This window comes from Lampetra planeri, chromosome 79 (assembly GCF_965212315.1).
Source record: "Lampetra planeri chromosome 79, kcLamPlan1.2.h2, whole genome shotgun sequence".
Lineage (NCBI taxonomy): Eukaryota > Metazoa > Chordata > Hyperoartia > Petromyzontiformes > Petromyzontidae > Lampetra > Lampetra planeri.
The window spans coordinates 255,669-278,066 of NC_136184.1; the positions used below are offsets into that span (position 1 = coordinate 255,669).

At 46.9% G+C, this 22,398-nt stretch overlaps 1 protein-coding gene across 11 annotated transcripts in view; it reads left to right on the plus strand.

Moving 5' to 3' along the window:
- The first annotated feature begins 596 nt into the window (after positions 1 to 596).
- The window catches only part of LOC144738251 (ribonuclease inhibitor-like), a 112,195-nt gene continuing 90,393 nt past the window's right edge, over positions 597 to 22,398 (plus strand). For all 11 annotated transcript variants that reach the window (XR_013589193.1, XM_078621241.1, XM_078621246.1 and 8 more), the window contains exons 1-3: positions 597 to 755; positions 3,815 to 3,949; positions 14,558 to 14,692. The gene's annotated coding sequence lies outside the window, so the exon portion shown is untranslated. The remainder of the gene's footprint in view (positions 756 to 3,814; positions 3,950 to 14,557; positions 14,693 to 22,398) is intronic.

Genomic DNA, 22,398 nt, shown 5'->3' on the forward strand with positions numbered 1-22,398 from the left:
ACCCTTCCCCTCCCACACCCACCCACCCTTCCCATCCCACACCCACCCACCCTTCCCCTCCCACACCCACCCACCCACCCACCCTTCCCCTCCCACACCCACCCACCCTTCCCCTTCCAGACCCACCCACCCACCCTTCCCCTCCCACACCCACCCACCCACCCTTCCCCTCCCACACCCACCCACCCACCCACCCGTCGCCTCCCACACCCACCCACCCACCCTTCCCCTCCCACACCCACCCACCCACCCTTCCCCTCCCACACCCACCCACCCACCCACCCTTCCCCTCCCACACCCACCCACCCACCCACCCTTCCCCTCCCACACCCACCCACCCTTCCCCTCCCACACCCACCCACCCACCCTTCCCCTCCCACACTCACCCACCCACCCTTCCCCTCCCACACCCACCCACCCTTCCCCTCCCATACCCACCCACCCTTCCCCTCCCACACCCACCCACCCTTCCCCTCCCACACCCACCCACCCACCCTTCCCCTCCCACACCCACCCACCCTTCCCCACCCACCTACCCTTCCCCACCCTTCCCCGCCCACCCCTCCTCTAACCACCCCTCCCCTAACCACCTTTCCCCTCTCCTTTCTGCTGCTACTGGAGGAGACTTCTTGGTGCCACTGCTGGCGTCAGGCCCTGAGACTGAGAGGGCGGCAGAGGAGGCGACACGGGGAGCCGGGCCGCGTCGCATCTGTCAGGGGCAAGAGACGCAGGCGACTCATCACTTCACAGCGTCGGTAAGTGTGGGGAGTTTATGGTGCGTGGGGGGCGATTGGTGGTGTGGTCCAAAATATAAAACTGCCTGTCGGCTACACGGCAAATATTTTAATTGGTGTATAAATGTCTGTGTGTGTATGTGTAAGATGGCGTAGTACGTGTGAGTGTGTGTGCGGTGTCTTTTTAGCGAGGTTACTGTGTGTGTACCTAAAATGAGTATCTGGGGCGGTGTGTAAATATAACACACGTGGTTCTGAAGACCCATCACATCGTGTGCCATTCCGGCCTTAATAGGGGAGCTACATGGGGGATGTTTGTGCTGGAGCTCGTGCTGTAGATGTAGAAGACGCGCGACCGTGGATCCTCTTTAGGGAGCACGCGTCTGCTGTGTGTAGCGTGGAGCTGCACGAGCGAACACCGACACAGCGATTTCCATAGCGAGTTACGAGACGCGCGTTGGAAAGCGATCGCGCTGAAGTGTGTGGCTGGGTTGATGAAGCGAGCACCACCTTGGTGTGCTTGGCTTGTATGTTCAGTCGTGATTAATCATTTTAATCCATTGTCTTTCACACCTGCCCACCGTGTCTTTGCAGTTTTCAATTTCTCTGTTAACCTTAATTGCTAAAAGATGTAATTCCATAAAATGTTTCACCAGCAAATTCTCTTGAGATTTAATGTCTCGTGCGCAAGCATGCCCGGGGTATCTGGGCTGGAACATTTGCCCAGTGCTTGGCGCACTGCACTATGAACCCTTGGACTAAAATCAGAGGCAAATTACAAATGAATCAGTCCCGCCCCCCTCGCTTCATCAACCTGCACTCGCCAGCGTGGTGAAGTATAGCAAAGCAAGAAACCACACGACCGACAGGGCTGAGGGTGCCCATTATCCTGCAGGACTTTACTTTATTATCATATTCAGGTCTGGTTGTGGATTTGATTATTTTTCTTTAGTTGTCTGTGTTGCATATACAACTTGGTGAGATGTTTCCTGCTTCATTTTGGTGCATTTACTGCTTTTTTCAGTGTATCTCTGCACTTGGTGTGTCGGTTGGATTTGTTGGTTGCATTGCGAGGTTAATCTGATGCGGTTTACCAGTACAGCACTTAGTGGCTTTCGTCACTTTACTGCACTTTGCATCAATGTATTGTATGGTAAAACGTAGTTTAACAGGAGAAGTGTCGACTTTAAAGTCGCGGTTTATGTGGATGATTCGATTGGCTCATACCTCCCTGTTCATAGACATTGCCAATCAGGGCTGAGGTCTATTACTCATGCCAAGTCAGTCAAGTGAGAAAGTGATATCCCTCACTGTCCCCTTCACCCCATGGTGCTGCCTATGGGACTCATTCTCATGTAGATGCCCGAATTCACAATGCGATATAATGGGGTCAAACCTACCTCGCTGTAAATATTTAAATGAACATAAAAATTGGATCTTTATCAAGGGTGCCATGTAACTTGGAGTCTTGTCATTCACAGCACAGTCCTCAATATATTCCGTCTCGCCGTCTTCAAGATCTTCCATTGACTCGCTCCTGCCTGCCTCTCCCTCTCATGGGGCGCCATGGGGGCGAGATGTTATCTCCCTAGTCTGGTATGCGTGAGGTCGTGGGTTTGGTCTTGACCCTGACGCCTGTTGTATATTTGTAGTTGGCATTTCTCCCCATGTTCACGTGGATTTTTCTTCAGATCTTCCGTTTTTTCTCTCCACACAGAATTATGCATTTAGATTATGTAGTTGCTATACATTTCCACGTGTTAAGCCACTTCGTTGAGCTATCATTTGTTTCCAGGTAGCTTCTCAAAAAGAGCTGAATAGCTCATGGACTTTACCTGATTAAAAAAACAATAGTCACTCCACTCATTTAGCCTTGCTCTCCTCTATCGCCCCTCTCATCGCTGTCTACTCCCCTCCGTCCTCTCTGCCCAGCAACTAAGGGAGCTTTTAGTCAAACTTGACTCATTAGCAGGTCACTTATTCTCCCCTTCTGGCACAATTCTCTGAGCCTGTCTCTCACCATCCACCCACTTCACCTGTGCCCGTCACTGTCTGTTCTCGCTGTATGAATGTATGCAGTCTGTACACGCCTCCTTATTCCCCATGATGCTTGTCTGATTGTTGTGCACTGCATGTTGAGATGCAGATATATTTGAGATGCTCTGTAAATGCACTCTCCATTGTATTATTTTCCACCCTGCTCCCTCCACTGCCTGTGTGCAACAAGGCTGGATTGGCCACATTCCGAGCTTGACGCAAATTGAGTTGTTGTGCCTTGGGCGTAAACATCAATGGGTGTCCATTTGTCAGTTGTCTTATTTTCTCAAATATTCTAGATGTGTGTGCTGTATGAGAAAGCTCGTGACTGAGCCCACGCCCCGTATCCCTCCCATTACATTCTCCCCTCGTACTATTTGACTGCTCAGCAGATCAGCAGAAAATTTCAGTCACGCAACTCTCTGCACATCAATCAATCAAGTATTTATTTCTATTGCACTATTTCGTGCAAAGGATGTCATTCAACGTCCTGTACAGATGAAAAAAAACATTATTAATAGACTAAATCACAAGAAGAATAAAAACAAATTCCATACAAAACAAAATTGCATTATAATAAATTACTGTCTAAGGCATATTAAAAAATACACCCGTAAATAATCTTAAAAGCAAGTTTAGAAAGGTGAGTTTTTATATTTAACTTAAACTTGCTTAATGATTTTAATTTGTAGCTTTCTTGACTGCAGGAATTACTCTTTGGTTCTTTCGGTAAAGTCACGTATAAAGATAAAATAATAAATTAAATAATAGCATACGACGTTGCTATTTATTTTATACCTGATGATGATTGCTTGTGTTGCAATCGAAACGTCGTATGCTATTGCTTAATGATTGTGAAGCCCTGGCAAATGATAATTGAAAAATGAATTAATAAATCATCAAATGTAACACCGCACATAAAGAAAAACAGTGCTTGCAGGAATCACCCTTCTACACCCACCCACCCTTCCACCCTTTCACCCACCCCTCCCCTAACCCCTCCCCCACTCACCCCTCCTCTCTCCTTCCTGCTGCTACTGGAGGATACTTCTTGGTGCCACTGCTGGCGTCAGGGCCTGAGACTGAGAAAGCAGCGGAGGAGGCGACACAGGGAGCGGGGCAGCGTCTGCGCGTGTCAGGGGCAAGAGACACGGGCGACTCGACACTTCACAGCGTGGGTGAGTGTGGGGAGTTTGTGGTGCGTGTGGGACAGTGGCTGGTGTGGTCCAGACTATACACCGCCTGTTTAGGCTACACAGCAGATTTTTTTTTATTGGTGCATAAATGTCCGTGTGTGCGTGGAAGATGGCGTAGCACGTGTGAGTGTGTGTGCAGTGTCTCATGAGCAAGGTCACTGTGTGTGTAACTAAAATGAGTATCTGGGGCGGTTCTTAAATATCACACATTGGGGAGACAAAGGCGGTCCCACGTAGTTCTGAACACCCACCCCATCGTGTGCCATTCCGGCCTTTATAGGGGCTCAATAAGAGTACTGCCCCACCAGTCTTTGGAGCTACATGGGGGATGTTTGTGCTGGAGTTCGTGCTGTAGGCGTAGACGACGCGCGACCTCTGTAGGGAGCGCGCGTCTGCTGTGGGTAGCGTGGAGCTGCACGAGCGAGACGCCGACGCAGCGATTCCCTTCGCGAGTCACGAGACACGTGCTGGAAAGCGATCGCGCTGATGTCTGAGGATGGGTTGATGAAGCGAGCACCACCTTGGTGTGCTTGGCTTGTATGTTCAGTTGTGATTAATAATTTTAATCCACCATGTCATGGAAGTTTTCAGTTTTTTTTATCCTTAATTGCACTTTTTTCTTTTCCATAAAATATTTCACCTGCAAATTCTATTGAGATTGAATGTCTAATGCGCAAGCATCATGCTAATTTATCTGCTCCAGCAGCTGCCCCAGTAGACCCACCTCTCTGCCCACCCACCCTCCCTCTCTATTTAAGGCCTCGACACAGAGGCATTGGGTCTCTGTGTGTCTATGTTGTGTTTCTTTCTCTGTGTCTCTGTGTTGTCTCTCTCTGTTTGTGTGTCTCCGTGTCTGTGTTTTGTCTCTCTCTCAAATTTAGTTCTACTTGATGACGGTTGCTTGTGTTGCAATCGAAACGTCGTATTTTATTATTTAATTTATCTTCTTTCTACGTGACTTTACCGAAATAACCAAAGAGTACCATCATTTGTTGCCAGGTAGCTTCTCAAAAATAGCTTAATAGCTCCAGTGGGCTTTACCTGATGAATATACAAAAAACAGGACCCTGCGGGGTGGGCTGGTAGGAACGACTAACCAAAGAATATAAACATAATGTATTATTACACTTGTTTAGCCAGGAAAACCCCAATGAGTCTAAAGGTTTTTGTAGGGTCCTGGCAAGTGTTTGCAGTAGGGGGCGATGTTGCTACACCTAATCGGACGATACGAAGGGAGAGTTTGAGGCCTAATTCTAGGCTTTAGGCCTAGCTGTAGGCTTTAGGCCGATGTGAGTTAATTTTTAATTTAAATGTTTTAATTATTTATGTAAAAGCTTTAAATGTAAATGTTTCTATTTAAAAACATCAGGGAATGTAACATTGTGAAACATTAACTCCCTTTCACACACGCGGGGGTACGATACGAAGGGAGAGTTTGAGGCCTAGTTCTAGGCTTTAGGCCTAGCTGTAGGCTTTAGGCCCCTGTGAGTTAATTTTTAATGTAAATGTTTTAATTAAAAGCTATATCAGGGAATTATAATTTTTAATTTAAATGTTTTAATTAAAAGCTATCTCAGGGAATAAAAGCTATCTCAGGGAATTATAAGGGAATGTTACACCTGTTTAGCCAGGAAAGCCTCACTGAGTCTAAAGGGTTTTGTAGGGTCCTGCCAAGTGTTTGCAGTAGGGGGCGATGTTGCTACACCTAATCGGACGTTGGACGGACGGACGATATAATCTATTGTAGGCTGGTTCACTTCGTTCCTACCAGTAATATTCACTCCTCTCCTTTAGCCTTGCTCTCCTATCGTCCCTCTCATCGTTGTCTACTCCCCTCCGTCCTCTCTGCCCAGCAACTAAGGGAGCTTTTAGTCAAACTTGACTCATTAGAAGGTCACTTATTCACCCCTTCTGGTACAATTCTCTGAGCCTGTCTCTCACCATCCACCCACTTCTCCTGTGCCCATGACTGTCTGTTCTCTCTGTATGAATGTATGCAGTCTATGCACGCCTCCTTGTTCCCCATGATGCTTGTCTGATTGTTCTGCACTGAATTTTATTATTCAGATATATTCGAGATGCTCTGTAAATTCACTTTCCATTGTATTATTTTCCACTCTGTTCCCTCCACTGCCTGTGTGTGACAAGGCTGGACGGGCCACATTCCGAGCTTGACGCAGTTTTAGTTGTTGCGCCTTGGGCGTAAACATCAATGGGTGTCCATTTGTCAGTTGTCTTTTTTTCTCAAATATTGAAGATGTGTGTGTTGTATGAGAGAGTTCGTGACTGAGACCACGCCCCCTCTCCCTCCCATTACATTCTCCCCTGGTACTATTTGACTGCTCAGCAGATCAGCAGAACATGTCAGTCAACTCTGTATGTCAAGACTTTCTCGAGGCGAATTTTTGCTGGTCAAATTCAGAAGAGTGCGGAGAAGTATGGTCCAACAACCTTTACGACCGCGACGGCATGGGGAGGACTGCCTGCAGCAGTGCATATGAAAATATGTATTTAATGTTGTTGTAAGAAGGAAGTCACTGATGTACAATATCTAGTTTCAAAATTACAACCAACACCATCAACAGTATAAACAGCACCATAAAAATTATAACCGCAATGAATGATTCTGAATATCGTTTTTAATTTCTATTTGTGTGCTTTACTTTTTTTACCATCTGAAGTATATTCCCCGTCATAGACACTATAGCAACCATTCATGCTGTCTAACAAGTAACAATTTTCATTTAAAAAAATCCTTATTCATGTTTGTGTGGGGATATGGAAGTAAAATTTACTGTAATTGAAAGTTTGGCTCCTGAATAAGAAATATATCTAAATTTAAAAGGTTAACATGACAAAAGCTAAACTCTTTGGTTGTTTCGGTAAAGTCACGTAGGTAGAAAGAACCAAAGAGCATGGATTCCTGCAGTCACGAAAGCTTCAAATCAAGAATTACTAAAGCTGTGGATTGCATGAGCTCTTTAGAGCGGTATGAAGCAGAGCGATTTTGCAACTTGTAGTATAATTCTTTCGAAAGTGAGAGCAGTGCAATATCACGCACCTCACTCGACAAACTGGACTAGTTAATTAAAAACCTGCGCAACAAATATGTTGGTTTGTTTTCTGTTTTCATTTTTACGTTTTTTTCTTGAACCTGCAACCGGGAAAAAACAGAGGTTAAAGAGATTTGCGCACGGGTCACGTGATTAGGAGCCACGCTCCCACTAGTTGTTTACGCTCCTCCTAACGGGGGGCTGTTTGGGGTTTGTCGGGTTCCTTTCCCTCCCAAAGGTAGTGCTAAAGATCGGGAGAGGAGCATTAGAGGGGGGAGGGGAAGGGTGGGGAGGGATATTCGGGGCAGGGGGGTTAGAACCAAATCAATGAAATGAATGGGAAAATAAAATAATATAAAGAACATAAGTGTGAAGCCTGCCTCTGCCTTTATCCCTCCTGGGGACCACTGTCGGTCAGAGTGTGGTACAGTGGTGTGATTCCTGTTACCCCCCCCCGCCCACTGGTTCTGTTCTTTCCTCATTACGTCTAGGTGTTTGATGTTACACGGGATTCTGAAGGAATAGGGTACATGTTGCCTCATGTAGTCATTTTTTCTTCCTCCCTTAATCGTGTAGCTGAGGTGCTCCATCGCTCCTAATGGAAATAGAGATCTCTAACAAGGCCTCCAGTTTCCCAGGACAGTTTGTATTACCAGAATATAGAAGACTTGGAGTAATGTGTGTTGGTGTGCGGATACCCCCACCAGTTTCAGGCCCCACAAGGATGAATCCATTTAAGGGCCGACCTCGGTGCCACAGATCGAGTTGAAGTAGGTGGCGATGTTCCAGTATATATTGGCAATGTCTGAGCATATCCACAAGGCATGCAAACATGCCTGTGTAGTGCCTTGTGGGCATCTGGGACAGTCTGAGAAGGAGTTAGAGATTTTCTATTAGATCACTTTCAATGGGAGCGACCTAGAACCGACTGCCTATGCTCACTATCCCTGCCCCCCCCCCTTTTATGTGGTGGGGCGGGGGTTGAGATGTCATATCCCAGCACTGCTTCCCACAGTTTCTTGTTTTTTAGTCGTATCCGCTCTTCGTCCGAGTTGAGCTGACACGCCTCTGCTCATTTGTACGTCTGTATTTGTCTCCACGAGCCAGTCCATTGTGGGGTTGGTCAGTGGCGGCTCCTGCAAAATCTCTCAGGGGGGGGCAAATGTCTGGATGATTGATATGGATAAGGTCCATCCATGCAATGGATAAATTAACAGCTTAAGCATGTAAAGGCAACTTCACTTCTTTAATATTAATGAAAAATAAAGTGACTCTTACAATACATCTTGTTTGTTTCTATACTCACTATTAATACAATCCACTCAAGTTTCTTTTATTAAAGATTCCACTAGGTGGCGACAAATTATATTGTTGGATGAAACGTGCTTACATATGATGACGTAAGCACGTTAGTGCGAGCCCTCCCGGAAGCCATAGAGAATGCATTGGAGCGCCCGCCGTTCGAAAAAAAAACATCTTTGAATGTAAGTCTATGGGGCCACTCGGGGCGATTCTCAGCCGGAGTGAAATCGCCCAAAAAGAGGCGGTACTCCACAGAACGTGACATGACGCTGATTGGACTATATCCAGAGGCACAGTGACGGCTAGCGTGACTCTGTGGTTGAATGACATTGGTGGTGCGTCGCCCAATCGCCCTAATGAAGAAACCGCCCCTGGGGTTGGTGCTCTGGGCAATGTTTTTGGTTGAGGCCTTGTTGATGGCTTTCCTGATGTATGGATACTTGTAGAAGTGTGACTGTGGGATATTCTGCTGTGCCTCTATCTGATGGAAATAATAAAGTTTCTCTTCTTCGGTCAACAGGTCCCCGATCTTGTCATTATTAGCTGATTTTCCATGCTGGCCAATTAATTAATTTACTCTGTATTTTAAGGGATGCAGAGAGGGAGAGAATGGGATCTGTCAATCTCTGCAGACTCCAAAGATGGTGGAAACGGTCCAGTGTGGCTTGAGGCCCCCTGAGAGAACAATCCCGGCGAGCGACCAGAGACTGATAGAACATGCTCCCCACTTAAATCTTGATTTAAAGCTTTCGTGACTGCAGGAATTCATATTATTTGGGTCTTTCGGTCAAGTGACGTAGATAGGTTCAAAGAAAATAACAAAAAACTACGACGTTTCAATCACTACACAAGCGGTCGTCTTCAGTCAAAGGAGTTAGCCTCTGGAGTTAGCCTCTGAAGGTAAAATGTTTGTAAAGGTTTTGGGATGGGCGTGGCCCCTGTGTTTCGGCAGCAACCAGGGTCCTGGGCAGTGCACCACTGCCAATGCAGCAATAATGACAATGCCGCACCACTGCCAATGCAGCAGCTATGTTAATGTGAGAGATTAGCATGCAAATGTAAGATTGCAGAGTTGCCGCCACGTTGGCGTGCAAGGTGGCTGTGTTAGTATGAGAAATTTAACCTGTTAATGTAATATCAGAGAGCCGAAAATAACAACTAACATCGGAACGTAGGATGGAAACATCACAGCCAGTTATGACTTAAACTGGTTAATAACGTCCTTCCAATGATTGCTCAGTTTGTACCCATCTATATATATATGGATGGCTTCATGAACGAATCTTTGTTCATAGCCAGTGGGTTTGCAAAGTACCTTCGTCTTGGAGAAATCTATTTCGCGTGAGCCCACCGTATTAAAACAATGATCAGCCACGGCGGAGGTATTGGTCCTCCCGTGTTTCAGATCTGCCTTATGTTCACGAACACGGTCCGAGACATGTCGCTTAGTTTCCCCAATGTAACTACTGCCGCAGACACAGTTTAGTTTGTAGATGCCGGGGTATTGCATGTCAGGGATCACATCCTTCACAGATAGGCTCAGATAATGGATTTTATGTAATGTCTTCAATCGAACCTGGATCATGTGTTTGCTCATGATTTTGGAAGTATTTTTGGTGACTCCTGCTATGTATGGCAAGGTGATGGTTTTGATTGGGTCCTCAGATGGTTCTTTCCCAGCGGTTGGGGTGATAGCTTTATGAATTGTGTGGTCTGAATATCCATTCATCCAGAGAGCTTGGGCACGTGTTCCAATTCACGAGCTAGGCAATAATGGTCGGAAATACATCGAGTTCTACGGTGTAGAGTTTTGATGAGGAAATTCTTCTCGGATGGATGGTGGTGGGAGTCAGGTTTTAGGTAGGCATCCGTATGGGTGGCATGCCTGTAGACAGTGTCCCATTGAGCCATATTGCCTCTTTTCGATTTAAACATCCAAGAATGGTAACTTGCCATCCTTTTCCACCTCCATGGTGAATTTGATCGCTGGGTGTATGGAATTGAAAAATGTTAAAAGTAAAAAGGCAGGAAGCAAGGATGAGAACCGTAGGTGGCGAAGGGTCAGGATTGGCCGAAGGGAGTGGGGTGATAGAAGCTTCCAGAGACGGGGCTTGGGAGGTATAAAATGGAACATTGGAGATGAGACAGAGCTCAAGTCTCAAGAACCAGCCCTGGGCATCGTTAGCGCTGTGTAGGAATGAAGGCTCTTAAAAAGTCACAACTTATGTCAGCGTCACTACACATCCATAGGTCTGCTTTTGCCAGGTGGACATATTTATCATCCGCCCTTGTAAAATGTGATTGCTCAGCAGATTATTTCAGTCATACCCCACTTTGTACGTCAAAACTTGCTTGAGGCTAATTTTTGCAGGCCAAATATAGATAAGTGTGGAAAAATATGGTGCAACAACTTCTTCGACTAACAGCATGAGTAAGACTGCATGCAGTCCATCCAAAAAGGCTTCATCATTTAAAGCTGGTATCAAGCATGCAATACACGTGTGCTAAAAGATCCTACTTAACCATTTGATGATCGTTGAGTCTCTGGATGTCAGCATTTCTGCTCTGATATTGCAAATTGTGGATACTTAGACTTTTTTTTTCATTTTTCTTAGGGCACCCCTCACTTTATGCTCAAATGACTCAGAGCAGGAGTTGTGGGGTTTTCGGTTGCTGTTGTTGTGGTGGCTTGCATGAGCTCTTCAGAGGGATATGACAAACAGTGATTTTTGCAACTTGGAATACAATTACTTCAACCTTGCTAGTTTTCTCCTCCAACTGCTGACCAGGTTGCCACTAGCATCTGTCATTGCACATTAAACATTTAAGTAGGCTCCCTGGAGTTAACCGACGTTTGCAAAGACATCCTTGATTAGACTGAGAGTTCTTATTCCATTGCTGCAGCTTTTCCATCAGACAGCCTCTGATTGTTCCAGACCTGGGTTTTGCATTGCCTTCTTCGGTCCTTGTAGTCTTCTATTGGCCCTTGTCGCAGTGTTTAAATTATTGTTTTTCCATTCAGCACCACGTTTCATTACTAATAAATTCTTTCCGAATACTGCAACGGGTTCTTGGGCAGGTCTTGGTGGCGTTTTTTTCATATATTCTTGAAACTGGTCCCAATCTGTCGGTTCCTCATTCGTCAGGAGCATGCGTTACCACTGCCCAGCTCTACATTACAGCCATTCCCACCAGCAGAATTATATTCAGAATGAGCTGGATAATATTTTGTTGAACATAGAGCGTACTACTAAGAGATGAGGTTTATGATCATCCCTACAAAAAACAAAGCATCTGGTTGGGTATTCTATGTCATCGTAATCTCCCCGCCATTCCGCATGAGTGGTGGGGCAGTTTTGGACAGAGTGGAAATTTTTTCAATACCTGGAAAGGGTGCTTATGACCAGCTCCAGTTTGGCAGCAGATGTTATGCTCCGAATCAGCGCGCTGTGAAAGCTGCCTTGCCTGTCGCTCCACGTAAATCTCTGGGTCTTCTCAGCCAGATATCCCCTCCCTTCCCTATATTTGAGAAAATTGGATCCCTTTTAAAATAACATCTACACTGGTTTTGCATATTCAAGTTGTCTACAATCCACCGTGGGTTTAACAAACTGGATTGTGTGAGCAGCTTAGATCCTTGAAAGATCTGGACAAATTCCCATCAGTGAGCTTCTAAGGCAGGTGAGGCAGCATTGGCTGTGACATGTAGCCCAAATGCCCAGTCACTGCACACCCAAGTAACTTCTGTTTGGTCAGATATAAGGGGCAAAACGCGAGTTTGACTGCTGTGTAACAGAAGGATGTGGAGCTGATTGGACTTGCCGCCAGCTCGTACCAGTGGTGTCAAATCAGCCTCTCTGGAGTAGTTTTGTGAAGGATGTCCACCTCCAGCAATAACGGAGGGCAGAGGAGTGATGCTCACAACAGCGAGCAGAGTGCAGGACGAGTAAAATGCAGCAAGTTGGAACAGTAGGGAGCGCAGGTGGTAGATCTGCCAGTCATTCATGCCACTCAAGCTATGGCACCTTTATCTATATTGTAACCTCCTGCTCATGAGATCTCGACAGTCCACATTACCTCAATGTGTACTTAGCCTGGCACAAGCACTTTGTTGACATGACAATTTTTTCGTGACATATGGCTGTTATTGTGTGTATGTATCCCACACCTTCATGTGCCGTACCGGCCTTCTTAGGTGCTCGCTCACAGAACTAATCCCAATAATCTGTCAAAAACTATATGGGAGATTTTCGTCGTTTGTATCTGTGTATATTTGTGTGCATAGCCTATGTGTGTGTTTGTAGCGAGTCATGGTACACAACAAACACAGCCACAGTTATTATTAGCACATGATATCTACACTACTTTTGGGCCCTCCTCTAAACTGAGTCTGCATTAAATGAGTGCCTGGTACAATAGGTAATCAGCAGAAACTATGGGACAAAGGTGTGGTACTGGACATGTATACCCCCCTTTGCCGTGTGGGCCTTCAAATGGGCTCAATAAGAGTACTGCCCCACCAGTCTGTGGAGCTAAATGGGGCATGTTTGTGCTGGAGCTCGTGCTCTAGGTGTAGAAGACGCGCGTCTGCTGCGTGTACTGTGGAGCTGCATGAACGAGACACCGACGCAGCGATTCCCTTCGCGAGTCACGAGACACGCGCTGAAAAACAATCAGGCTGATGTGTGAGGATGGGTGTATGAAGCAAGCACCACCTTGGTGTGCTTGACTTGTATGTTCAGTCGTGATTCATCATTTTAATCCATTGTACCTCACACCTGCCCACCGTGTCATGGCAGTTTTTAATTTCTCTGTTATCATTAATTCCAAAATTGGTTTTATTCCATGAAATATTTCACCTGCAAATTCTATTGAGGTTGAATGTCTCTTGCGCAAGCATGCCCAGGGCATCTGGGGTGGAACAGTTGCTCAGTGGTTTGTGCCCTGCACTACGAACCCTTGGATTAAAATCAGAGGCGAGTGACAAATAAATCAGTCCTGCCCCCCTCGCTTCACCAACCTGCACTCACTCGCCAGTGTGTTGGATTTTTCTGAGGATCTTCTGGTTTTCCCTCCATATTTCGAATTATGCCTTTACATTTAGGTGCTATAAATTTGCAAATGTTAAGCAACTTCGTTGAGCTATCATTTGTTACCAGGTAGCTTCTTAAAAAGAAACAATCGTCACTCCACTCCTTTAGCCTTGCTCTCCTCTATCGCCCCTCTCATCGCTGTCTATTCCCCTCCGTCCTCTCTGCCCAGCAACTAAGGGAGCTTTTAGTCAAACTTGACTCATTAGCAGGTCACTAATTCACCCCTTCTGGCACAATTCTGAGCCTGCTCTCACCATCCACCCACTTATGTGCCCATCACTGTCTGTTATCTCTGTATGAATGTATGCAGTCTATAGAAGCCTCCTTGTTCCCCATGATGCTTGTCTGATTGTTGGGCACTGCATTTGAAATGCAGATATATTCGAGATGCTCTGTGAATGTACTCTCCATTGCATTATTTTCCACCCTGCTACCTCCACTGCCTGTGTGTGACAAGGCTGGATTGGCCACATTCCGAGCTTGACGCAGATTTAGTTGTTGTGCCTTGGGCGTAAACATCAATGGGTGTCCATTTGTCAGTTGTCTTATTTTCTCAAATATTGTAGATGTGTGTGCTGTATGAGAAAGCTCGTGACTGAGACCACGTCCCGTATCCCTCCCATTACATTCTCCCCTCGTACTATTTGACTGCTCAGCAGATCAGCAGAAAATTTCAGTCACGCAACTCTCTGCACATCAATCAATCAGGTATTTCTTTCTATTGCACTATTTCGTGCAAAGGATGTCATTCAACGTCCTGCACAGATGAAAAAAACCATCGTTAATAGACTAAATCACAAGAAGAATAAAAACAAATTCCATACAAAACAAAATTGCATTATAATAAATTACTGTCTAAGGCATATTGAAAAATGATACCATTAAATAATCTTAAAAGCAAGTTTAGAAAGGTGAGTTTTTATATTTAACTTAAAATTGCTTAATGATTGTGAAGCCCTGGCAAATGATAATTGAAAAATGAATTAATAAATCCTCCAATGTAACACCGCACATGAAGAAAAACAGTGCTTGCAGGAATCACCCTTCCACACCCACCCACCCACTCTTCCACCCTTTCACCCACCCCTCCCCTAACCCCTCCCCCACTCACCCCTCCTCTCTCCTTCCTGCTGCTACTGGAGGAGACTTCTTGATGCCGCTGCTGGCGTCAGGGCCTGAGACTGAGAAAGCAGCGGAGGAGGCGACACGGGGAGCGGGGCAGCGTCTGCGCGTGTCAGGGGCAAGAGACGCGGGCGACTCGACACTTCACAGCGTGGGTAAGTGTGGGGAGTTTGTGGTGCGTGGGGGACGGTGGGTGGTGTGACACTTCACGCCGTGGGTGAGTGTGGGGAGTTTGTCGTCGTGCGTGGGGGACGGTGGGTCGTGTGACACTTCACGGCGTGGGTGAGTGTGGGGAGTTTGTGGTGCGTGGGGGACGGTGGGTCGTGTGACACTTCACGGCGTGGGTGAGTGTGGGGAGTTTGTAGTGCGTGGGGGACGGTGGGTGGTGTGGTCCAGACTATAAACCGCCTGTTTAGGCTACACAGCAGATTGTTTTAATTGGTGCATAAATGTCTGGGTGTGCGTGCAAGATGGTGTAGCACGTGTGAGTGTGTGTGCAGTGTCTCATGAGCAAGGGCACTGTGTGTGTAACTAAAATGAGTATCTGGGGCGGTTTTTAATTATCACACATTGTGGAGACAAAAGGCGGTCCCACGTAGTTCTGAACACCCACTCCATCATGTGCCATTCCGGCCTAATTAGGGGCTCAATAAGAGTACTGCCCCACCAGCCTGTGGAGCTACACGGGGGATGTTTGTGCTGGAGCTCGTGCTCTAGGCGTAGAAAACGCGCGACCGTGGATCCTCTGTAGGGAGCGCGCGTCTGCTGTGGGCAGCGTGGAGCTGCACGGGCAAGACACCGACGCAGCGATTCCCTTAGCGAGTCACGAGATACACGCTGGAAAGCAATCGCGCTGAAGTGTGTGGCTGGGTTGATGAAGCGAGCACCACCTTGGTGTGCTTTGCTTGTATGTTCAGTCGTGATTCATCATTTTAATCCACCATGTCATGGACGTTTTCAATTTCTCTGTTATCCATAATTGCACATTTTTCGTTAATTACATAAAATATTTCACCTGTAAATTCTATTGAGATTGAATGCCTCATGCGCAAGCATGCTCAGGGCACAATGCTAATTTCTCTGCTCCAGCAGCTGCCCCAGCAGATCCACCTCTCTTTCTCTCTGCCTACCTCCCCTCTCTCTCTATTTAAGGCCTCGACACAGAGGCATTGGGTCTCTGTGTGTCTATGTTGTGTCTCTCTCTCTGTGTGTCTCTGTGTTGTCTCTCTCTGCTTGTGTGTCTGCCTGTGTGTCTCCGTGTCTGTGTTTTGTCTCTCTCTCAAATTTAGTTCTACCTGATGACGGTTGCTTGTGTTGCAATCGAAACGTCGTATTATATTATTTAATTTATTTTCTTTCTACGTGACTTTACCGAAATAACCAAAGAGTACCATCATTTGAAGCCTAGGCAGCTTCTCAAAAATAACTTCATAGCTCCAGTGAGCTTTACCTGATGAATACACAAAAAATATTCACTCCTCTCCTTTAGCCTTGCTCTCCAATCGCCCCTCTCATCGTTGTCTACTCCCCTCCGTCCTCTCTGCCCAGCAACTAAGGGAGTTTTTCGTCAAACTTGACTCATTATCAGGGCGCTTATACACCCCTTCTGGCACAATTCTCTGAGCCTGTCTCTCACCATCCACCCACTTCTCCTGTGCCCATGACTGTCTGTTCTCTCTGCATGAATGTATGCAGTCTATGCACGCCTCCTTGTTCCCCATGATGCTTGTCTGATTGTTATGCACTGAATTCTTTTTATTCAGATATATTCGAGATGCTCTGTAAATGCACTTTCCATTGTATTATTTTCCACTCTGTTCCCTCCAATGCCTGTGTGTGACAAGGCTGGACGGGCCACATTCCGAGCTTGACGCAGATTTAGTTGTTGTGCCTTGGGCGTAAACATCAATGGGTGTCCATTTGTCAGTTGTCTTTTTTCTCAAATATTGAAGATGTGTGTGTTGTATGAGAAAGCTCGTGACTGAGCCCACGCCCCGTATCCCTCCCATGACATTCTCCGCTCGTACTATTTGACTGCTCAGCAGATCAGCAGAAAATGTCAGTCAACTCAACATGTCAAGACTTTCTCGAGGCAAATTTTTGCTGGTCGAATCCAGCAGAGTGTGTAGAAGTATGGTTCAATAACCTTTACGACCGCGACGGCATGGGGAGGACTGCCTGCGGCAGTGATTTGATATCTCATTTAAAAATTACAACCAACACCATCAAAAGTATAATCAGCACCATCAAACTTATAACCGCAATGAATCATTCTGAATATCGTTTTTAATTGTCATTTGTGTGCTTTACTTTTTTACCATCCGAAGTATATCTCCCATCATAGATACTATAGCAACCATTCATGCTGTCTAACAAGGAACAATTTTATTTTTTAAAAATCCTCATTCTCCTTCGTGTGGGCATATGGAAGTTACATTTACTGTAATGGAAAATTTGGCTCCTTCATAAGAAATATATTTAAAATTAAAAGATTAACATGACTAAAGCTGTGGATTGCATTAGCTCTTTAGAGCGGTGTGACGCAGTGCGATTTTGCAAGTGGGAGTATAATTATTTTTAAAGTGAGAGCAGTGCAATATCACGCACCTCACTCGACAAACTGGACATGTTAATAAAACATCCGTGGATCAAATATGTTGGTTTGTTTTCAGTTATATTTTCTTGAACCTGAAATCGTGAACAAAACATAGGGTAAACAGATTTGCGCACGGGTAACATGATTAGGAGCCACGCCCTCTGGGTGTTTATACTCCCCCTAACGGGGGGCTGATTGGGGTGTGCCGCCTTCGGTTCCCTCCTAAAGGGAGCGCTAAAGATCGAGAGAGGAGTATTAGAGCAGTGGAGAAGGGTGGGGGAGGGATAGTCAGGGCCGCGGGGTTAGAAACAAATAAATGAATGGGAAAATAAGAATAATATGAAGAACAACTTATATGTGGAGCCTGCCTCTGCCTTTATCCTTCCTAGGGACTACTGTCGGTCAGAGTGTGGAAGAGTGGTGTGATTCCTGTCACCCATTCCTCCTCCCCACCACCGCCCACTGGTTATATTCTTTCCTCATCACGTCCAGATGTTTCATATTACACGGGATTCTGAAGGAATAGGGAACATATCGCCTCATATAGTCGCTTTGTTATTCCCTTAATCTTGTTGCTAAAGTGCTCCATCGCTCGTAATGCATATAGAGATCTATAACAAGGCCTACAGTTTCCCAGGACAGTTTTTATTCCCTTGGTATAGAAGTCTTGGAGTAATGTGTGTTGGTGTGTGGATATCGCCACCAGTTTTAGGCCCCACAGAGATGAATCCACTTAAGGGCCGACCTCGGTGCCACAGATCGAGTTGAAGTAGGTGGCGATGTTCCGGTAGAAATTGGCAATCTCAGGACATATCCAAAAGGCATGCAAACATGCCTGTGTAGTGTCCTCCTTGATGTCGACGTGTGTGTGCGTGTGGTGTTCGGCGCACACACTCAGTTGGAGACGAGGTAGTTGCTGGAGGCACCGTCTCTCTCTATTTGCCAGACCAACGCTGCCATGTGGCTTGGCCTAGACACGACCATATCCACGTTACATCGACAGCGTCAACCTTGACAGCCAACTACTGTCCGGCCGCGCAATGATCATGTGAAGGCGGAGGCAATGACGACAGCGACGACGAAACGAGTCCACTCCCAGAACCGGCAGCATGGAGCTCTCAATCTCTGCTACTTATATTCTACTCGGCGAGGCCTGGCTCCGCCCTAGCCACGCCTCCCTTCTCGAACCCACCAGAGAGTTCCAGGGGCCTCCCTATGAGGTCTTCCGTGACCCTTGCCCCAGTTTTTCCGCCCTGCAGGCTCACCCGTATGTATGCTCAACGGAGTGTGCGCTAACTGTCCACCACAGTTGCCGCTGCAGGACAACAGTCAGCGCTGTGTCACTACACCTGCATAGCGCCTTGTGGGCATCTGGGACAGTTTGGGAAAGAGTTAGAGATTTTATATTGGATCACTTTCAATGGGAGCGACCTCGAACCAGCTGCCCATGCTCACCATACCTTTGCCCCCATTTTTTTTTGGGGGGGGGATAAGATGTCATACCCCAGCTGTGCTTCCCACAGTTTCTTGGTTTTTAATCTGGTCTGCTCTTCACCTGAGTCGAGGAGATGGCACGCCTCTGCGCGTTTGTACTTCTCCTTTTTCTGCATGAGCCAGTCCATGATGGGGTGGATGCTCTGGGCAAAGTTGTTGGTTGGGGCCTTGGTAATGGCATCCCTGGCGTGTAGAAATTTGTAGAAATGTGACTGTGGGATATCGTGCAGTGCCTGTATCTGATGGAAATTATACATTTTCTCTTCTTCGGTCAACATGTCCCCGATCTTGTCAATATTATATGATTTTCCATGCTGGCCAATTAATTAATGTACTCTGTATTTTAAGGGATGCATTGCCCCATACTGTCTATGCAGAGAGGGAGGCAATGGGATCTGTTGATCTCTGCAGACTCCGAGGATGGTGGAAACTGTCCAGTGCAGCTTGAGGCCCCGTGGTTTATCTTTGGAGGGTGCGAGAGAACAATCCCGGCGAGCGACCAGAGACTGATGGAACATGTTTTCCACTTCTTCCATATCCCCCTCTTTTCCGAGTTAATCCAGTGTTATCATAAATGCGTATCGGCACGTGGTTATTCGATTAAGAATCCCATTATAAATCTCTTAGAGCATGTATGCATGTATGTATGTTGAACTTATTTCGCAACGTACGTAGCCAACCATACTATTCGACGAATATTGTGGCAGAGAATGGCAACACAAGAGATTTCACCAAGCATCTTCTGGAAACCGCTCAGGGTGGTCTTACTATTCGTACCCACGAGGGACGATACTGCCCACACTCTCTGCTAGGAGATGGGTACTCACCACATGATGGTAAAACAACACGTTATAATATTTGATCCATGTATAAAAGTTAGTAGTTTCGTGCGTGTGTATATGTCTCACGGTATTTACATCCAAAATGTAACGCTGTTTCTTTTCGGCCTGTTGGTTGGCCAAAACAAAATTCACATTCGGGGATGTTAACACAAATGATTGTTTTATATTTAAAACACATTTTAAAGTTTAATTACAATGGAATAAAATAATTTCTCCGAGATTCCTGTTGTGAAACCCACGGAGAGAGAAGCCATAATCAACAACAGGCTGGATTGATCCCATTATTTCACAATTTTACAAACACAACGATTGACATTAGCAATGTGGTAATGTCAATCGTATTTTGGCAGGAACATTGTTAAAGTCACGGATTTTGTTGTTCAAATTAACTCTTGGCTTCTGCCTCCATGTTCACAGAGATCGTGAATAGAGGCTGAAGTCTGTTACTTGTGCCCAGTCAGTCAAGTGAGAAAGCGATAGCCCCACTGTCCCCTTCACCTCATGGTGCTGCCTATGGGACCCATTCTCATGTAGAAGCCAGAGTTCACAATGCGATATAATGGAGTGAAACCTACCTCGCTGTAAGTGTTTAAATGACAGTAAAAATTGGATCTTTATCAAAGGAAACCATGTAACTGGGAGTCTTGTCATTCATAGCACAGTACTCAATTTATTCCATCTCGCCTGTTTTGTTCATTGGTAAAGCTAAGGTCTTGGTGATCAAATACATGATCGCCCTCGCCGTCTTCAAGATTCTCCATGGACTCGCTCCTGCCTGCCTCCCTCTCATGGGGCGCCATGGGGGCGAGATGTTACCTCCCTAGCCTGGCGTGCATGAGGTCGTGGGTTTGGTCCCGACCCTGATGCTTGTTGTATATTTGGAGTTTGCATTTCTCCCCGTAGCCACGTGGATTTTTATTTGGCTCTTACGATTTTCCCCTCCACATTTAGAATAATGCATATATACTGGTAGGAACCTCCTGGTTACACCAGCCCACAGGGAGGGGGTGGGGGAGGGAGGGGCTGGGTGGAGAGGGGAGGGTGGGGAGGGGCTGGGTGGGGAGGGTGGGGCTGGGTGGGGAGAGGAGGGTGGGGAGGGGCTGGGTGGAGAGGGGCTGGGTGGGGAGGGTGGAGCTGGGTGGGGGGTGGGGAGGGGCTGGGTGGGGAGGGGCTGGTCACCCCGTGGTGCCCTTATAAAACTCAACTTTTAACCTACTCACGCCGGCTTGTGCCCGCCCTCACAGTCGGGCAATGACCCTGGCCATTGACCAAGCAACCCAACGTTCCTACCAGCTCCCTCCGCAGGAATGTGTTTTATTTAGTTGCTATGAATTTCTACATTAAGCCACTTCGTTGAGCTATCATTTGTTGCCAGATAGCTTCTCAACAAGAGCTGAATAGCTCAGTGGGCTTTACCTGATAAATATTAAAAAAACAATCATCACTCTACTCCTTTACCCTTGCTCTCCTCTATCGATGTCTTCTCACCTCCGTCCTCTCTGCCCAGCAACAAGGGAGCTTTTAGTCAAACTTGACTCATTAGCAGGGCACTTATTCATCCCTTCTGGCACAATTCTCTGAGCCTGTCTCTCTCGCCACCTAGCCACTTCTCCTGTGCCCATCACTGTCTGTTCTCGCTGTATGAATGTATGCAGTCTATACACGCCTCCATGTTCCCCATGATGCTTGTCTGATTGTTGTGCACTGCATGTTGAGATGCAGATATATTTGAGATGTTCTGTAAATGCACTCTCCATTGTATTATTTTCCACCCTGCTCCCTCCACTGCCTGTGTGTGACAAGGCTGGATTGGCCACATTCCGAGCTTAACGCAGATTTAGTTGTTGTGCCTTGGGCGTAGATGTAGTGGTGGTATTGACGTGCGCCGACTGTGACAGTGATGGATCACGGGGCGGCGCGGGGTGCGGGGTTGGGCACGCGTTGTGGGCGTGGTGTGGACGCGCGCGCCGGGAGTGACAGATGACGGGGCGGCGCGGCGTGGGTGGTGAGGCACGATGAGATGTGGGAAAAGAGGATCGTAGCCAGCGCCCAGCGATTGGTCGAATAAGTGGGTGCTCGCAGCGACGTCCGCAGGTGGGGTATAAAGGGGGACGCGCGAGAGCACTCGGGGAGAGTTACCCAGTTGAAGACCCGAAGACGGAGCTGAAGACCTAGTGCCCCGAGACCCCTAGTCCCGCCGTCCTTGTGGGGACCGGGGCCCTGTGTGGCTCGGAGGCGAGGCTGTGGGACCCGGGGTCCGACGCCCCCGTGGGTCGGGCTGGGGACCCACAGTCGAGACGGATACCCCGGGCAGGGAGTGTCCCGAGTAGCTCAGTGGCGTTAGTCGCCGAGTAGCTAAGTGGATGTTGGTCATCCGAGTAGCTCAGTGGCGTTAGTCGCCGAGTAGCTAAGTGGGTGGTTGTCACCCGAGATACTAAGTGGATATTGGTCATCCGAGTAGCTCAGTGGGCGTTAGTCGCCAAGTAGCTAAGTGGGTGTTTGTCACCCGAGATACTAAGTGGGTGTTTGTCACCCGAGATACTAAGTGGGTGTTTGTCACCCGAGATACAAAGTAGGTGTTAGTCACCTGTGAACGAGTTTGATAAAATAAAGAGTGTGTTACCCGTGAAGTCGTCTCCCGCCGAGTTACTACCTTACATAAACATCAATGGGTGTCCATTTGTCAGTTGTCTTATTTTCTCAAATATTGTAGATGTGTGTGCTGTATGAGAAAGCTCGTGACTGAGCCCATGCCCCGTATCCCTCCCAATACAGTCTCCCGTCGTACTATTTGACTGCTCAGCAGATCAGCAGAAAATTTCAGTCACGCAACTCTCTGCACATCAATCAATCAAGTATTTATTTCTATTGCACTATTTCGTGCAAAGGATGGCATTCAACGTCCTGTACAGATGAAAAAAAACATTAT